Source organism: Falco rusticolus, chromosome 7, assembly GCF_015220075.1.
Source record: "Falco rusticolus isolate bFalRus1 chromosome 7, bFalRus1.pri, whole genome shotgun sequence".
NCBI lineage: Eukaryota > Metazoa > Chordata > Aves > Falconiformes > Falconidae > Falco > Falco rusticolus.
In genome coordinates, this window is record NC_051193.1 from 8,448,160 (window position 1) to 8,465,640 (window position 17,481).

Consider the following 17,481-nt stretch of genomic DNA (forward strand, 5'->3'; position numbering starts at 1 on the left):
TGGCTTTTGGAGTACAGCAATGAACTGCGAATTCATTAAAACCTCATCAGTCTAATCTTTTATTATCTTAAGCAAGGTGGTATCCCCTGAATTGTTCTTTGTACATTTAAAATAATCCATTTACCTGAAGCTCAGTTTTTAAAACTACTTTAATCTATTCCCAGATAAGCACGGTTCAGCTATGTAAAACAGCACGTTGCATTAACACAGGTTTTATGTTGACTGAAGCCCTTCAGTATGTTGTTATGCCAAAATCTAGGGTCATATTGCCTGGTGTACGAAGCCCATAAAAATTAAATAAACCTGTAGGAAAATCAAGGCTTTCTTTCAAAACGTATTATCCTTATAAATTTTCTTATTTTTTGTGGACCAAAAAATATTCTGAATTTCACTGAGAAATCTCCAGTGTCTCTTTTGAAATCTTTTAGTTCCATCAAAAATGAAGAAACGCAACACTGTCAGAAGACATTATTTACTATGAACCATGGGCTACCATTTGGAAAATATGACTTGAACAGGATGTCCTTTCAGATAGCAGTGTGCTCTGGTTATGATTCCATAAGATCTTTACATATTTTAAATGATATTCAGAAATATGCTTATGCTTTTTTTTTTTAAGATCTTATTTTCTTACCTGAACTCTTTTAACAAAAGTATTACGGTAAGTATAAAAGCTGTCCAATTTTTTTCCAACCTTTTGCTTCTTTCTAAACCACAGTCATTTTGTTAGACATTGAAAATGTCTTGATTTAGTTGTCTTGCTATTTTGGGCCTGTCCTGCCCCCTGCAGTGGTAATAAGGATGGGGCTTCCTGCTGGGTCCTGAAGAATACCATTTCACGGCCGCCACATAGCTGGCGGCTTTTATTTATGGAGCCAAGAAAATGAATGGGTATTAGTGTCCAAACATTTCAACATGCTCCTGTGGCCATGCACAAAAGGGACTGATTTGCAGCAAATTTCCACTTATTTTCCAAAAGTATTTACCTTGCAGAAGCTTGGCTGATCGCTATAATGGCATAGCAGAGGGGAAAAATGACCATTTCAGAACCCAATTTTTATATATGTTTCTGAACCTTAAAAGTGCTATACTTCTGAATAAAGATAATACTCTTGGTTGCTAGGCTTTTATGGATATGTGGCTAATGCCAGCCCTTTTTTCTTGTGTGTCTTTACAGCAGATGAAATAGGCATTACCTAAGAGCAGAAAGCTTACTCTGCGATGGGGACTACATGGGTGAAGGTTCTTGCAAAAGACCAAAGTTAAGGTCCTTTTAAGCACTGTGAAGGCACTCAGCATGGCACATCGAAGAGGTGGTTTCGACACCTGTACTTTTACCTGCCTGCTGAGGGCAGCACAGGGTGTATTTTACATCTTTGCTAAACTACCCCAGGAAAGCTGGGGGAGATTTTCAGTCGGTGTTCTGCTGTGCGACGGCATGAAAAACCTGCATCACACTACTACAGTGACAGAAACTGGTGACATCCGCACCACAATACTATCCTGACAAAAACGGGAAAGATCCACACCACAATACTATACCAAGAAAAATTGGCGAGATTTGCATGCGCCCTGTAAATCACTGAAATGCAATAACCACGAGAGGTTATTGAGATACGGTTGCTGAAAGTTCTGACCAGACTCTACAAAGTTCAGGAATGCAATTCAAAGTCTTGTGCTCATGTCCTCTTAAATAGTTCCAGATGAGCCTTGTGGCAGCAAACTTTAACTGCAGCCATCATGTGGGTGCTAGGTGATACAAAGGCTTTGTTAAATAAAATGAAGACCGTTCTTAGTTCTGCAGGTGTTTGCAGCTACCAAATTTCAGGTGCAATTCCATGTATACACACACACAGGTGGAGATTGTGTATGCCTGAAGATCCCCACCATAATATTTCTAGGAAAGCCACAACAAAAAGGAAAGCTGAATTTCTTGTACTGTAACATCATTTCTTGGAAGTTCCCGGCAGGTAAGATGTGAATTCTGGATAACAGAATCACAACAGTACACTAGCTGCTATACAAGTTTATGCAGGTCACCAGATATTGCAGTCTGCAACCCCTGACTCTGAAAGAAAGACTTCTCAATGACAATATCTTTGCAGTATTTTTTCCATTTTATAATTTTTTTTATTAAGATATTTTTTCTAAATATAAACCACATCATTACTGTTTATGGTTGGCTCACCTGCATTGAAATGGAAAACTATCAAATTATTTCCAAATTGAATAGTTCCTTGTTGTTATCTGTATTTGTTGCCTTTCATGCTGGAAAGTTATCTGGCAGTTACAACAACACTCCTGATTTAGCTCCTGGTCTTAAGTGTACCTCTCTTTCCCCTAAAATCTGTTTACATAAATGACAAAACCAAAGTGTTATATTTTACCATAGTGTCTGAATACCTTATAAACAGACCCATAAGGAAAAAATTCTGAAATCCTAGATGTGTAACAGCACATCTGGAGCTGCTTCATAGTTACAGCAATTGCTCCTTATTCCTTTGCTTCCTATTTAGATTCGTTCTACTCAGGGTATCCATCTAAATCTATTCTCATTCAGGCAATCCCAAAGAAACAGTACACAATGTGGGTAAATCCTCTGCAACAAACGACTCTACCTCCTCCTGTTACCCTACCTTCAACTGCTGGTATCAGTTTCACTATATATATGAAAAAACAATGGAGGAATGAAGTGTTGGAATAGAGAGCAGATAAATAACCTCATCTGTTTCAACATCCTTTAAACTATGCATGAGGCATACCAAGAGAAAGAGCAATGGATACGTGAGAGATGCTTTTACCGTTTCTCGCTCCTAGGGTTTTACAGGATTTTGCTCCTCTTCACATTGCATGGCAGAATATGCCACACACCAGGACACTGTGTTGGAAGGAATAAACAAAAGGTGCTTCTGGAAGAATATTGACAAGTCTCTAGGAAAGCAAAGACCCTTTTTGCAGGCCTCAGTTTCCCCCACTAGAGAATGAATATAATAAGGCTCACAAGAGATTTTTGCGAGGGCTGCTATGAATTCTGGACACACTGAGTATTTTTGAAAGTTCCTACTCAGTGTCTGGTCCCTCTGTAGGTGTGTATGATAATGAAAACCTTAGAACACCTTTAGAAACTACAAATTACTTCACAGCTAATGTAACAATTTCATTTTCAGAAGCAATCAAGGCCAGTCAAATATCAGACATAAGTGACCTGTTTTATAACAAACTATAATCTTAAAAATTTTAAAAATAAGAATATGCCATTAATCCCCCTAGCTCATAACAGTGCAATTAAGACTGTGAATTGGTGAATTATTGTATTTTAATCTGGTTAAGAATAAACTGTCCTGAAAACTCTCATATCAAAGCTTGTACTTCCCACTAAGACTTGATCTCATTCCTTTGTAATGAAGCAGGCAAACTTTAACAAAAAGAATACCTTGCATTCTTTTGTCCCCTTTTTTAATATATCTTGGTTTAGTCAATGATTGAGGAAGTCTATCAAACCCTGCTCAAGGTCCTTTTTTCAATCATTAGATTTGAATCATACTTAAAGCCCCTCTCATTAAAAAAAGGTTTAATCTTGTCAGGTTAGCAAAAAAAATAAATAAGTAAATAAAAAAGAGAGAAAGAGAGAGAGAAGAAGAAAGGAAGGAAGAAAGAGAAAGAAAGGAAGAAAGGAAGAAAGAAAGAGAAAAAAGAAAAAGAAAGAAAAAGAAAGAAAAAGAAAGAGAGAAAGAAAGAAAGAAAAGAAAGAGAGAAAGAGAAAAGGAGAGAAAGAGAGAAAGAAAAGAAAAAGAAAGAGAAAAAGAAAGAGAGAAAGAAAGAAAGAAAAGAAAGAAAGAGAGAAAGAGAAAAGGAGAGAAAGAGAGAAAGAAAAAAGAGAAAAAAGAGGGAAAGGGAGAAAGAAAGAAAGAAAAGAAAGAAAGAAAGAAATTTTGCTTTTTTTCCTGGGGTTAAACATTACTTTTATCCGACAATGGCTTTGCATGTTACGGTATTAATTTTGCAATAAATTATAGTGCAGGTAGGTGGAATTACTCACATTGCTTGACCAAAGTGTCTGACCTAGCCAGACCTCTGATTGATGAATAGTTTTTCATTTTGTTCTACTAGTCCTATCAGACAAAATCGAAAAACTGGGTGAAAAAGATCCTATTTCATGTAATAGCATTTTGTTATATATCATTAGCACTTAATTCTGTCACCAGTGCCATGTCTGTGTTAACTAGGCCTTTCAACTTAATCCTTTCACACCTCAGTGTGACATACAAGGATGCCATGAGGTTATGCAGGGAGAAAATTAGAAGGGCCAAAGCCCAACTAGAACTTAATTTGGCTACTGCCAAAAGACAATAAAAAAGTGTTTCTATAAATACATTAGCAACAAAAAGAGGGCTAAGGAGAAACTCCATCCTTTATTGGATGTAGGGGAAACATAGTGAGAAAGGGTGAGGAAAAGGCTGAGGTATTAATGTCCTCTTTGCCTCAGTCTTTCATAGGAAGACCAGTTGTTCTCTGTGTCCTCAGCCCCCTGAGCTGGAAGGCAGGGACAGGGAACAGAATGAAGCCCCCATAAATCCAAAGGGAAATGGTCAGTGACCTGCTACACCACTTAGACACACACAAGTCTATGGGGCCAGGTGGGATCCACGCAAGGGTACCGAGGGAGCTGATACAAGTGCTTACCAAGCTGCTTTCCAGCTTTCCATCACTTACCAGCAGCCGTGGCTAACCAGGGAGGTCCCAGTTGACTGGAAGTTAGAAAATGTGATACCCACCTACAAGAAGGGCCAGGAGCATCCAGGGAACTTGAGACCTTACTGCTTTCTGCAGCTACCTGAAAAGTTGTAGCAGGGTGGGTGTCCGTCTCTTCTCCCAAGTAACAAGCGATAGGACAAGAGGAAATGGTCTTAAGTTGTGTCAAGAGAGGTTTAGATTGGATATTAGGAAAATTTCTTCACCAAAATAGCTGTCAAGCATTGGAACAGGCTTCCCAGGGAAGTGGTTGAGTGACCAGACCTGGAAGTATTTAAAAGACATGTAGAAGTGATGCTTGGGGATATGGTTTAGTGGTGGGCTTGGCAGTGTTAGGTTTACAGTTGCATTCAATGATCTTACAGGTCTTTTCCAACCTAAACAATTCTATGATTCATCTTGGACAATCAATGCACCAAAACTCTTGGTCCCAAGGAGACAATTCATAAAATACTGCTATTTAGCAGCTCAGTCCATGCCTCCAAGGAGAGGTCTCTTAGAAAATTAAAACTATGATTAGAGCATGATTAGAGCTACCTTTGGTCTAAGCTCCTTAAGTGTTAGTACCAGTGTATTCTCAATAGCCGCTTTAGGAAAGACTGCGTTCAAGCCCATGCAACTTTGGATATTCACCTGAGCAGCTATTGCATACTGAAGTTCAGGTGGGTGTTACTTCCCTATTGTTGTTATCCAAGATACTCAGAGTTAATTCAGTTCAGATACACGTATCTGTAGTATAACACATATTTATGGCTGTAGACAGTGTCAAAAGTTTAGGCTTGTTCAGGACCTCTTTTTGGCATAGCTATTACATATTGGTGAACTTTGTGGTTACACATTGATTGTTTCTTCTGGGCCAGAACTCATGCTTAAGTCCAAGCTTTCCTTATAAGCACAACATTTAAACCACAGCCTGAAATCAGGCGTGGGCCTGGAAGAAGGTCTAGAGTACTATGAGTAAGTTCAGACTCACACTACCCCCCAACATGTTGTGGCTCTTGTCACGCTGCTCCAACCAGCAGTGTGGATAAGACAATCATACACATGGCTGTGGATGGTCACCTTGAAACTTTCATCTTTTACCTCATAAAGCTTCGTGGCAACATCACAAGCTCTACATGGTTTGCTTTACAAACTGGGTAACCATGAGAATGAAACTCTAATGCAAGTAGGTCTCATATTAGGGCTTACCAGTGACTTACATGAAACCTTGCTCCTTCTGCAGGTGTTATAAACTGAGTTAAATTTCAGTCAAGACAGATGAAGGGCAAAATAGTCAATGATCTGCCTTTGCTTTGAAGCTGCAGTTTTGTTATTGTCAATCTTACTACTTGCAAGAGGAGAATGAGGCAGCAACTAATAAACTAATAAGAGCACACAGTTCTGGTAGTGGGGATTTGAGTGGGTGGCAAAGCTAATCAGAAGATAGAAAATAGGTTTGTGAAACTTTCAGTGTTCTGTGTCAAAGGACTCAAAACTTACCAGTTTTTCATCTTTGTCAACATTTCCATGACAGTTAATCAGAATCACAAAGTACATGTAAGAATTATTTATGTTCTGCAGAAAAATATATTTGTCTTTTTATATGTAGTTTTACATATGCATAGTACATAACAATTTCTCATAGATTTAAACTACTAGATCATGTTTGTATTGTGACACTACTTGTGCAGATTATCCTTGGTGCATGGCATACCCTCTCACAGTTATTATGTCAAATCATCCCAGAGACATGTCTCATTCTAATTTCGCTTCCAAAGCATCTCCCTCAAGAAGCGACTTAACAAAACTGTTTTCTTCTTTGGAAGAAATTTGGTTGCTCTCAAAACTCTCTCAGAGTTCGTGGAAAAGGCAAGGATCAATTCAAATGACCTAATTACAGGATTGGGGCCCTAATTTGTGAGAAGTTTTTATTTTTACATTTCATGCTACAACAGCATTTAACCATGTTTTGCACATGCTTTTGCTTTTCAACCAAGGACTATTGTTATGGTGTCCCTATCTTTGTCCCCTTCCTCACTGTTTTGATGCCAGCACACTGGGTCATGTGCTATTTGGACTGCAAGTTCTTTGAAGCATAAGCTGGATATTCCTTAACTAACCAATGATACATTTAGTAAAAACAGGAGGTAGGTGGCAGGCAAAAACAGTGTCATAGAGACATATTTTTTTCATCCTTCTCTCTACAGAAGTAGCTACAGTTAATTTTGAAGGTCCTGTTTCTGACTTTTATCCTAAGTATAATTTCTTGTTTGGTTGTGCTCTTTTGTTGTTGGGTTGTTTTTGTTGCTATTGTGGTTTTTTTATACCTGGAATCTCTCTGGAATCTTTAGTCTGAATTAAAGTTACATCGCCATTGCCTTACCTCAGTCGCAGTGAATGTATATCCAGAGACATTCCATGGTTCCATTGGCATCAGTCCATCTGTGCACAACTGTAAATGACATGAAAAAAAATCTGGCCTCTGATATGAAAAAGGCTATTTATGCACTTTCACAAAGGAAAAAAGTCTTATAACTTTGGGTCTACACAGAAATGAGACACAAATATGTTAGTGAAAAGCCCCAAGTTTTCTAAATGTAGATGAGCACAGATTAAGAAAGCAGTAATTAATTTCCTTTGACCTCAAGCTGAAATTCCTTTCTAAAGCTGTCATAAAGAGAAAGAGGCCAGAGAGAAGAAGTGAAACTGTGTAACAATGCAATTAAACCCTTGTAATGAGGTCAGCCATTGGACTTGTTGCAACTGATATCATTATAGCAATGAGAAGGCATTATACAATGGCCTGATTTTTTACAGGATTCATTTTTTCTTTAACTCTTTAACAGTCAGATATGTATTCTATAGCTTTATAAAATAATTGTTGTTAGCGACCAGAAGAGTAGGCACAAGCTTTATTGTCTTACTAACACTATTTCATAAGTTCTGCTAATGAATGCATGAAAAAACTCAGTGACAGCAGACCACAGGACAACTTTGATACAGGCAACCCTTCACTCAGACTCTGTGTCGTATTTGCTGTTAGAGCTTCCTCCCAGAAAGCAACTCCACTCCCTCCAATTATGGAAGAGAGTAATTTTTAGCAACCCACTGACAAATGGTGATGGATAGCATTTGACTCATGTGGGAGTTGTGGTGCTCAAAGAAAACATAAGCAGACCTGTAGGACTAACCTGAACCACAAAGAGTCCTAAGTAGTCTCAATCTCACTTGAAACTTGCTCATCCATTGAGGGTTCTGGGAAAAGAATTTGCTCCACTGGAAGAGTATTCATTGGTTTCATGTGGTCTGCAAACCTAAGTTTTAATTGTCTGGTTAGGCATTAAAAAGAAATAGAGTTGTGAAACTCAGATTTTGGCCCACTTCAATGAGATTTAGATAGGGCATATTTTACATAAAGTTTTCATTAGATAAACAGTTTTTCAGGTGGAAATTCAAACTTAAGACATTTTGTCTTTCTGGAGGGAGTGTCCTAAGTATTGGACCTGCAGATGACAACCAGCTCTGCTATTACCTCTCTGACTCACTTGGACCCCCTACAACTGACCTCACATTACCCATTTCCTCAGCATCTATTCACAGATTGGTAAGTAAGAAGTCGTGGTTCTTCCTTCAGCATGTTTATATGAGCAAATCCTTCCTAGTGCTTGTAAGATAAGCCTTGGGTGCTTAGGTTTAAGAGGTGGTGCAGGGTTATGAATCCAAAGTGGCTGCAGATATTTCCATCTTCTCAGAATATTTCAGTCATACCCCTTTCTCTGTTTCCATAGTTATTAGTTTAGGTGTCCCCTTGCTCGGTATGCTGGTTCCTACCTTGAGATGCCTTGCAATAGCATAGAGAATATACACACTGAATTCAGGGATGTGTATTCAACGATGGAAACAAGGGAACACCAAACTTACATCTTGCAGCAACTAAATCCATTAATTTATCTTAGAATCACTTACTTCTATTCACATACCAAGGAAGTGTTTGAATTAATCCAGATTTTATCCCAGTGCTTTGCCCTTTCCCCATGAAGTTTTTATGGGGTCAGCAAACTGCATGTAAAGCTGAAGAAAGGTGCCTGCACCAGAAGCAGGCGCTACTTTATCCTGTTGCAGACCTGCTGGGCAGAATTAAACTACCTTACATGTGGGAAAGGCTCTCAAAAAAGCAAGAGATAGCCTACCGTAGTTACTGTTCTAGCTGGAGGAATACATTTGCAGAGTAAGGAGGGAAAAAGTTAAAGGAGAAAAATATTAGCTTATTGGGCCCTAATTAGTCATACCCCATTTATTCCTTAAAAAACAATTGGAGTAAGCCCGAAAAGAAATGAACTGGGGCATTTATATAATTCCATGGAGAGGAGATGATTGCTTGATGAAAAGTCTGTTCATTGACTTCAGTGGGGCAAGGAGATTTCAGACCTGAGCTGTCTCTTTCTTGAGGCCTAAGTTCTTCTGGTCCTTGAAAATGTCAATGTGTATATGAGCATAAAAAAGAAATTCAAACTGATATCAAATATTTCTAACTCTTCCCTCCACATTCCTCAAATTGTTCAGCTTAAACCATGTTGAAACAAAAGTTTCAAGTACTTTTACCTTTTCTGAACAAGTTCAACATTCCTTGTATATACATTATACTTCTAAAAGAACTATTAGAAGATGGATTACTAGTTGGAAATAAAGGCACTATTTTCTTGCAGTCAGAGGACTGAGTCACCAGTTCAGATCCCCTTCCTTTCACTGGTGTACTGAGTAATCGTGTGCCTCAGTTTCCCCTCAGTGAGTATATTTTTACTTATATACACTTACGGACCTCTGCAGAGAGCTGCAAGCTTTCTATGAACCTCTGTATTAAGTGCAAAGCCATAGCATTATTAAAGGTATTTTATATAGAGACAGCCGAGTGATGTCCTATAAACTGTCATTTCTCTCCAAATGGACCACAATATAATATTTCCTCCAGAAATGCATTTATTATTTAACACTTTTCCTTGAAAGGTTTCTTTTACATTGCAAATGCTCAGAGTTCTTTCATAGGTCTTAGACTATTGACCCTTTACCTTAAAACATGTTATTAATGCTTAACGTTGTTATTAGTATTCAGGGAAGTAATGATTCGTACTAAAATGGAAATGTACAGCAAAAACACCTTCTATTTTGTAAAATAATTATGTAGCCTAATAATTATTTCATACGATTCTTTTTGATTGATAGGGAAAGGGCACCAAGAAGTTTGGAATCATGATTCTTTAAGGTCTACACTCAAATTGCAGCCACCAACACCATTGTTTCCAACAGTTACATTTTATAAGAACGGCAACAGGATGATCCCTGGTTCTGTTTGGATGAGGGTTACATCAGATAAGGTATACTTAATTAGCTTGCTTTTTTTTTTTTTTTTTTTTTTTTTTTTGAATGGCATGGAATTATAATTCTATAAAGGGCAATACAGCATTCTTGCAATTTCCAAGTCAGTCACTGGTACCCTGGAGGTCAAACATAGTTCAAGTCTGCAGTGAAGTGAGACTACCTCCTTCCACTCTGCTGTCATCGCACCTGACCCTAACCTGGTAAAAGCATCCCCAGTGGTGCCGAAGAGGCCTTTCCATTCTCTGTGTACTAGCTACACTGGTCTTTCACATTTAACGCTGCCAGATAAATGTCAAATTGCAATGTTCTTACAATGCTTAATGGGAACCAGGCTGAGAGTGCTTGAACTTGTTTCACTTTGGAGAAGTTTTTGTCACTTTGGCTTAGATGGAAAAACAAGTTCTGGATCAATAATGTTCATAAATGAAGTAAATTCACTGAACTGGGCTTTCTTAGTTGATTTGCTGCTTGCTAAAAAACTGGAAAACCTATCTAGTTGCATGTGTCTGTGTTAGTACAGAAATAGCTACAAGATTATTGTTCCATGTTTTACAAAGATGGCTAGTTATAGTGTTATTCTTTTTTGAGTGCATATAATATTAGAAACTTTAATAGTTTTCATCACAGATTTTTAGACCCTGAGACAGCTATAGCTGGGTGTCTGTACACATGTAGAACTATTTAAAATCATTTTTCTTGGCCTGTTTTGTTGCCAATTTTTCCTTCAAACACAGTATTAAAGTTGAAAATAATAAACTGAAGCCAGGTTTTACTATTCAGAGTACTACAGCAATGAACTGCAAATGAAAGGAAAATTACAGCTGCAAATAAGTAGTATACATGTACACAGCTAAACTAATTGTAAAAAATTTTAAACAAACGTTAACATGAATTTGGAAGAAGTACTGAGAAGTCTTTTCCATTGTAGTGCTAATGAAGAGAAGGGCTGCTGACCTCTTTCCCTCTATCCTTCCCAGCACAGATCCCTAAGCAGGGAGAGAAAGGAACCAACACCTACCATCACTAAGAATCCTGCCCATCAATCGGCTGACCTGGGAGCTATTCAGATATTAAAGTGATAACTGTCACAATAAAACTTCAAGAGTTGTGGTGGAGAGGAAGAGAGGAGACATTCCTGTTAATCCCACCTCAGCTACGCAGCCACAAATGCACTGAGTGGAGCACAGCTACTTTCCTGGATTCCTACTTCAGTTCCTACAGGGCTACCAAAAGACATCAGCAGTGCCAATAAAAGCAGTAAAACACCAGCAGCATCAGCAGTAGGAGCAACAGCTGGCCAGATACAAGAAAGGAAATAAAATGTACCATCTGAGGGTAATCAAAGGATTAGTTATAACTCGTGAGTCACAACTCCTTTCTGGACAGACTCCTGCTTTGATCTAGCTACATATGGCCCTTTGCTCTGGTTCTCTGCTAGAAAGAGCAAAAAGAGAAACACAGGAAGTAAGTGTTAAATGGAAGCAGTAGGTGTGATGTATTCAAAGCTATTTATGTATTAACTACTTTGAGACAATTAGGTGGATTCAAAATTACATGTTTTACTACATAATTAAAATTCAGGTAAGTATTTACTTTGTAGAAGAGGTTACAAAATTAATAAAGAAGAATGTCAGTCATCCACCTAAGACATTACCAATGACATTAGTAAGCGAGATGGGAGACAGGAATAAAGGAAATTTCAGATGTTTTATGAATGTTTTGTTACATCTCTCTTTAATAATATTGTGGTAAGTAATGAACAAATGAAAGAACTGCCTTATTTCAAGGCTAAATTTTTCTGGTTTAACTTCTATTAGCTCTAATCATCCTGGCTTTTAAGCTATGGGAAAAGCCTTTTGTTAGCTGTTAGAAACGTCTTGCAGACCATGAGTAAGCTTCTAAGCTTCTATCAGGCAAGTGTAGTAAACTCTCTAAGTTTCTCAATAGGAAGAGTATTTTTGAGATCTCAAATAATTTCTCTTTCTCAGAATGCTCTTAAATGTTTTTTTGTTTAGTTTTTAAGTAACTTTACTCTTTTTCAGTGTTCCCTTTCTTGTACACCCAAGGAATCTCACCTTCTTGTACTAACTCTTGTGTTCCATTGTGACTATCATGAGTCTTTTTCAGAAGTCCCCCTTTCTCCAAGTTTATAAATGTAATTTACGTTCCTGTTCCTAGATGCACGACTCTACATTTACATTTAACTGTGATAATATAATGTATCAACTATATAACTAACCCATTATTATTGTTATTTACAACTTAGCATTTGCAAATTCTGTTGAAAGGTTTAACTTTTCTCCAAAACATTAACTTCATGCTATATGCATTTCTATGTGGAACCATAATAAAAATACTCCAGCGAATTATGATTTCTCATTTAGAACAGATTTTTAGATCAACTAATCAATTTTAAATCTGCTTAGTACGGACTACATTGATTTTTGTATTACATTAACTTTTGTAAGGAAGTCATGCAGTGTCAAATCAGTAACAAAATTTTCATTCTTTCAGAGCAATTACTTTTACCTGTTGGAGTTGATATAAATTCTAAAATGTTTAATGACATTATAAGTCTGTCCTGACAATGTTATGATTTCTGTTGGACCTGAAACTAGTTCACAAATATGTAGGAGGCTTTTTTCAGTGCTATAGCACACATTAACACTCCTCCTACAGCTTATGCAATGATGCAAATGTACATTCCAATAATAACAGTATAGATGTGTTTTCATATATGCCAAATATATAGAGAGCCTATATATAGAGAAGGGATATATTTAGCCTCTGCTTCCATCACCCTGTGAATGTAATGCCAGAGGGAATAATTAAGGGGCAAGACTGGTTGACCTAGACATTGGTTGACCCACCCGACAGGCTTTCAGACTGAATTCTCTGGTCTGCTAAAGAAGAATGCCTCACAAAGTGTCTTTAAAGCATCCATGGAAGACAAGAAGAGGGTTCCCTCGCGACTCTGTGATGATGTAAGTCTGTCAGAGATGGCTCAGCTATTTGCCATCAGAAGGCATTTCTGCCTCCAGCATAACAGGACAATCATATATGGAAGGCAGAATGGGAACTGAATATAGTGAACTTCACTACCTTAGATCCTTTAACAGCAAAAGTTGACTTTCGCCTGTGTAACCAGAACCATGTGAAACTGAATCTCCAGACCCTTGTGGCTTCCCACTTTGTTCTGTGGCTTTGACATACTAGGAAAATGTGGCTTGATGGTCTTATTACCCAAACAATAAATCCATCACAAGCAACAATCTGTCAGACTTCTATTAAATCTGATTTATATGACACTGACCTGGTTTCAAAATGGTTATCTGCCACAACCCAGTCAAACAAGAGGACTGCCACCAGTAAAACTTGTTTTGTCCCTCCAATTAATTTGTTCCTGAGTCCCTATGCTGAATCTGTGCCAGAAATACTGCTCGGAGGTGGCACTGGGGTTTGACCATAAGGCTTGTGAGGAGGCTATTCGTTTCACACAGGCTACTGACAAGTCATCAGATACTAAAAAATTCAGTTTGCTGATCGATACAGTCTGAATACAACCTCCAAATCTACTGCAGAGATGAAAGTCCCTGTGTCAATTCATTAGTCACCTTCTCTTTATTATTAGGAAATGCAAAACAGTAAGTTTTCAGGAAAGATATTCATTACTAGATCCCAGCTGGAGCCTTTCAAGATCAGGGATTAAAAAGCACATAAACTCACTGTTTCCAATTAGGCACAAATGTCTTTTTCTTCTCTCTTCCTCAACAATCATGAGACTTACACTGAATGTGGCTAAAATGACACGTTTTGCCAAACCACTTGACAACTTTTTTGACCAGATAACTGATAGATTCAGGTTATTAATTTCTGACATGATTTAACCCCAGTTAGCATGACTCCACAAAAAGACTTGTACAATCCTCCTTTTCCAAAGCGTGCCATACCCTTTACAGTGTAACCTTTTCCTGCACTCCCTAGCAATTCCCATCTCAGGGACTGAATGTAGAACATAGAGCAGAAGACAGTCAGATCTAAAAAACAAAAAGCTGGAACCTCCACAAGCCCAGTTGCCTTGCAATGAAAATTCAGGTGCCCAAGATTTCCACAGCAGGTAATCTCCAAATGACATGCAAGACCATACATCAGATCTCAGGCATGAATAGTACAAGATCTTTTCCCCATTCTCACCACATTCTTATGACTCCTCCTACTGTACCTAAAGTGTTCGGGGAGGTTCCCCATTTAAAGCCGCATGGCTTATACAGTCCAACTTTCTTTAGAGCAGGTCACCATATTTCAAAGGCACAATTTTTAAGTCTGCTTAGAAACCTCTCTTAAGGAAACTCGGTGCCAAATTCTGCCTTACCACTAAAGCTGAATTCCAATGGATACTCACTCATGATCCCCGTAGAGTCAATGAGACTTCTGCAACTATCATCAAGTTCCAGTTCTTTGTGTATTGCAAATATTTTTACAGTAGATTTTTTAAAAGTCTGTTTTCAAGTGAAGGATAAGGTTCAAAAGAAAATGTTAATGCTTTTCTTTCTTGAATGTCTGATCAGACTGGCTGGGAAGAAGAAACTGGTGTACAATTTTGTTCCTGTTAATTTTGTGAATAGTCTTGTGCTGCGACTTGTCTAAATGCTTTGTGACTAGTGCTGGTCTTTTTTTTTTTTTCCCACTGACATGCTCTTGCCAAGGATATCATTATGACATTCTGTAGTAACAAGCATTCTTCTGTTCAAATTTATATCAATTAGTTTGGGACAGTAATTCAATCGGACGGCCCACTGGATTTTGAAAGACTCGCAACGATGTCAAAGTGGCGACCTTTTTCCTCCACTCTCAGCCAAAAGCCATTTTTTAACAAGGAGCTCTTGAAAAGAAATGCCACTTTGATAATTAGTTATTGATCACGGACAATGCGGCGACGAATACCATCGGATTAGCCAGACGCCAGTGGGTCGCGACACGAGGGTTTCCTTATCGCAATAATCTATGAAAAGAAATATAGAATAAAGGTCATTAAGGCTTCTGTTTTGGGAACATAACCCAGATAACGTAACTTCCTTATTAAAAATAAAAATACCATAGCATTGTGGACATGATTAGTTTTGTAATGAACCTGTTAAAAAAACTTCCAGCTAAAGAAAATTTGGGAAGTTACACTCTTTAGACAACTACACTTAAAATTATTTTAATAAATTAACCCTGCTTTGGCCAGCAGTCTTACCTCCCTAAAACACCATTATCCTTCCCACCCTAAAATGTCCATTAGAAACTATTTTGGATCTGTGCATAAAAACACCAGAACAATTATTGACTTAAAAAATAATGGATTTTTTTTTCATCTAATTTAGGAAGCACTTCAAGGCCTGCCTGAAATTGCTTCATGTAAGTTATTTAATGGAGAAAAAATGGAAAAGAACAATTTTATTGCACTTAAAAGAGCAGAAAAGAGGAAGGAATCCATTAGTTCTAGGGTTTCTTTCCAGAATATTAATGAAACATAGCTTTGCTGAAATGTGCGAGAATATACAACCACCTGTGCTATAATTTTGGCTGACTTGAGAGACTATTAGGTAAGTACTGAAGTAATACAACTATTTTTGAGGTATGGGGGATAACATTAGAGTCCTGTTGTAATTGAACTCTTTATAACAACATAGGTAATACCCATACATGATTGGACTACCTAGTGCTTTACATTAATAAATATATTACTTATAGATCATCACTTCAAATTCAGCGCAGGGCTTTATTACTTTATACGCTTGCCTAGAATAGTTATAATTTCAGCATGCCAATGAGACAGAGAAAAAACATTACGGTCACAAAAATAAAAGTCCAGAATGACTGACTTACATAATGTCACATAGGATATCAGAAGTCTGCAAGTCTAAAAATCAAACCCAGATTACCTTGTTTCTCATCAGACAAAATGGTTTTCTTATAAACTGATGACTAATGGCACTTAAAGCAGTGTGAGTAGTCTGATACTAGTCAACATTCTCCAAATTACACTGGTATTATATCCACTTACTATTGCATAATTCCTGTCTGTTTCAGCACACAAAATAATGACAAAATGGACACTAAGACAAGATGAACCTCTCAAATCTGAAAAGTTTTTTCACATAGATGAGGAGTCACGTTGATGGGGAAGAGTAACGTACCCATTTCATGGGTAGCAAGCATTCATTCATTCCAGGGAAAAAGAACTTCACATCATTAGACTGATGAAACCTGTCATAAACACAATATTAATTTATTTTTTTAATTCAATATTATTTTCATTATTAATACAGTTCATTATTAATACAGTGTCATTTTATTGATATTATTAAATTACTATTATTTTAATTTATTATAAATTAGCTTTTTTAAGAGCTTCCAGAGCTTAAGTTTTATACTCCAGTGTGTATGAAAACATTCTAAAAATGTATGCAAGATAACAATTAGAACAGTTACTCATTAGCTTCATAAAGGTAATCTGTTCTAACTTTCATGGTCTGAAGGTTATTTCATTTTTATTGCTGTGACTGCATGAAATACTGTCTTAAGAAGGAAACTAAGTTGAGGGTACTGTGTGTCCACGTGAAAGGTAACATGATACAAAAGTTTTGCTGTTGGCGAACAAGGATAATTCTGCAAGGCGGATGCTTCATGACCCTTTTCTGTTGTTATCTTGTTATGGGGACTTTGGCAACATAATTCACTTTTAGGTGGCTTGTTTTTCTGCCTGTCTATTGTGAACTGTTATTTTATGGTTTGGATTAAGAACATTAAACGAATAACTGTAACACTGTTCTGAGCTGCTAAGGGAGAAACACTTCACCTGACAGCATGCAGATGGTTTCTGGTCTTCCCAGTTTTCCTTTTGTAAGCAGGAAAGACCTACTATCACAGTCTTCAGGCAACCAGTGGTACCCTTTTTCCAATGTACAGATTAACATTAGTACCTCTTACTTAATCTCTATAATTTATGCCTGAAAGCTTTCAGTGCATACTATGAGATCCACAGAGGATATGTGCGCATGCAGAACCTCTTCTTGTGAGTGTAGGGTAAGGAGGACAAACTACTCCAGCACAGCGTACCCATCCAGTACACAATTCAGTTTACTAGCTCTTCTCTGCTTTTTAATAGCTGGATCCTGAATATTCCAGAAACCTCTCCTTTTCCTGACATGCAGACAGGCCATTCAGGGACAGTGGAGCTGACCTTTCCCGTGAAGAAAGACCACAAATGCAGTGGGACATCTCTCCTTCCCGACCACTGGCCACAATCTCTGGAAATCTTCTGAACAGGATAATAGTATTACTATAGATATCATCACTGTTAAAATAAAGCATCAGATACATCTC

At 37.6% G+C, this 17,481-nt stretch overlaps 1 long non-coding RNA gene across 2 annotated transcripts in view; it reads right to left on the reverse strand.

Annotated features, from left to right (window-relative positions):
• The window catches only part of LOC119151872, a 55,951-nt gene extending 39,589 nt beyond the window's left edge, over positions 1-16,362 (reverse strand). For both annotated transcript variants that reach the window (XR_005105591.1, XR_005105590.1), the window contains exons 1-3: positions 16,293-16,362; positions 14,513-15,112; positions 7,118-7,186 (exon numbers count right to left, since the gene is read on the reverse strand). This is a non-coding gene — a long non-coding RNA (uncharacterized LOC119151872). The remainder of the gene's footprint in view (positions 1-7,117; positions 7,187-14,512; positions 15,113-16,292) is intronic.
• Positions 16,363-17,481: the final 1,119 nt, after the last annotated feature.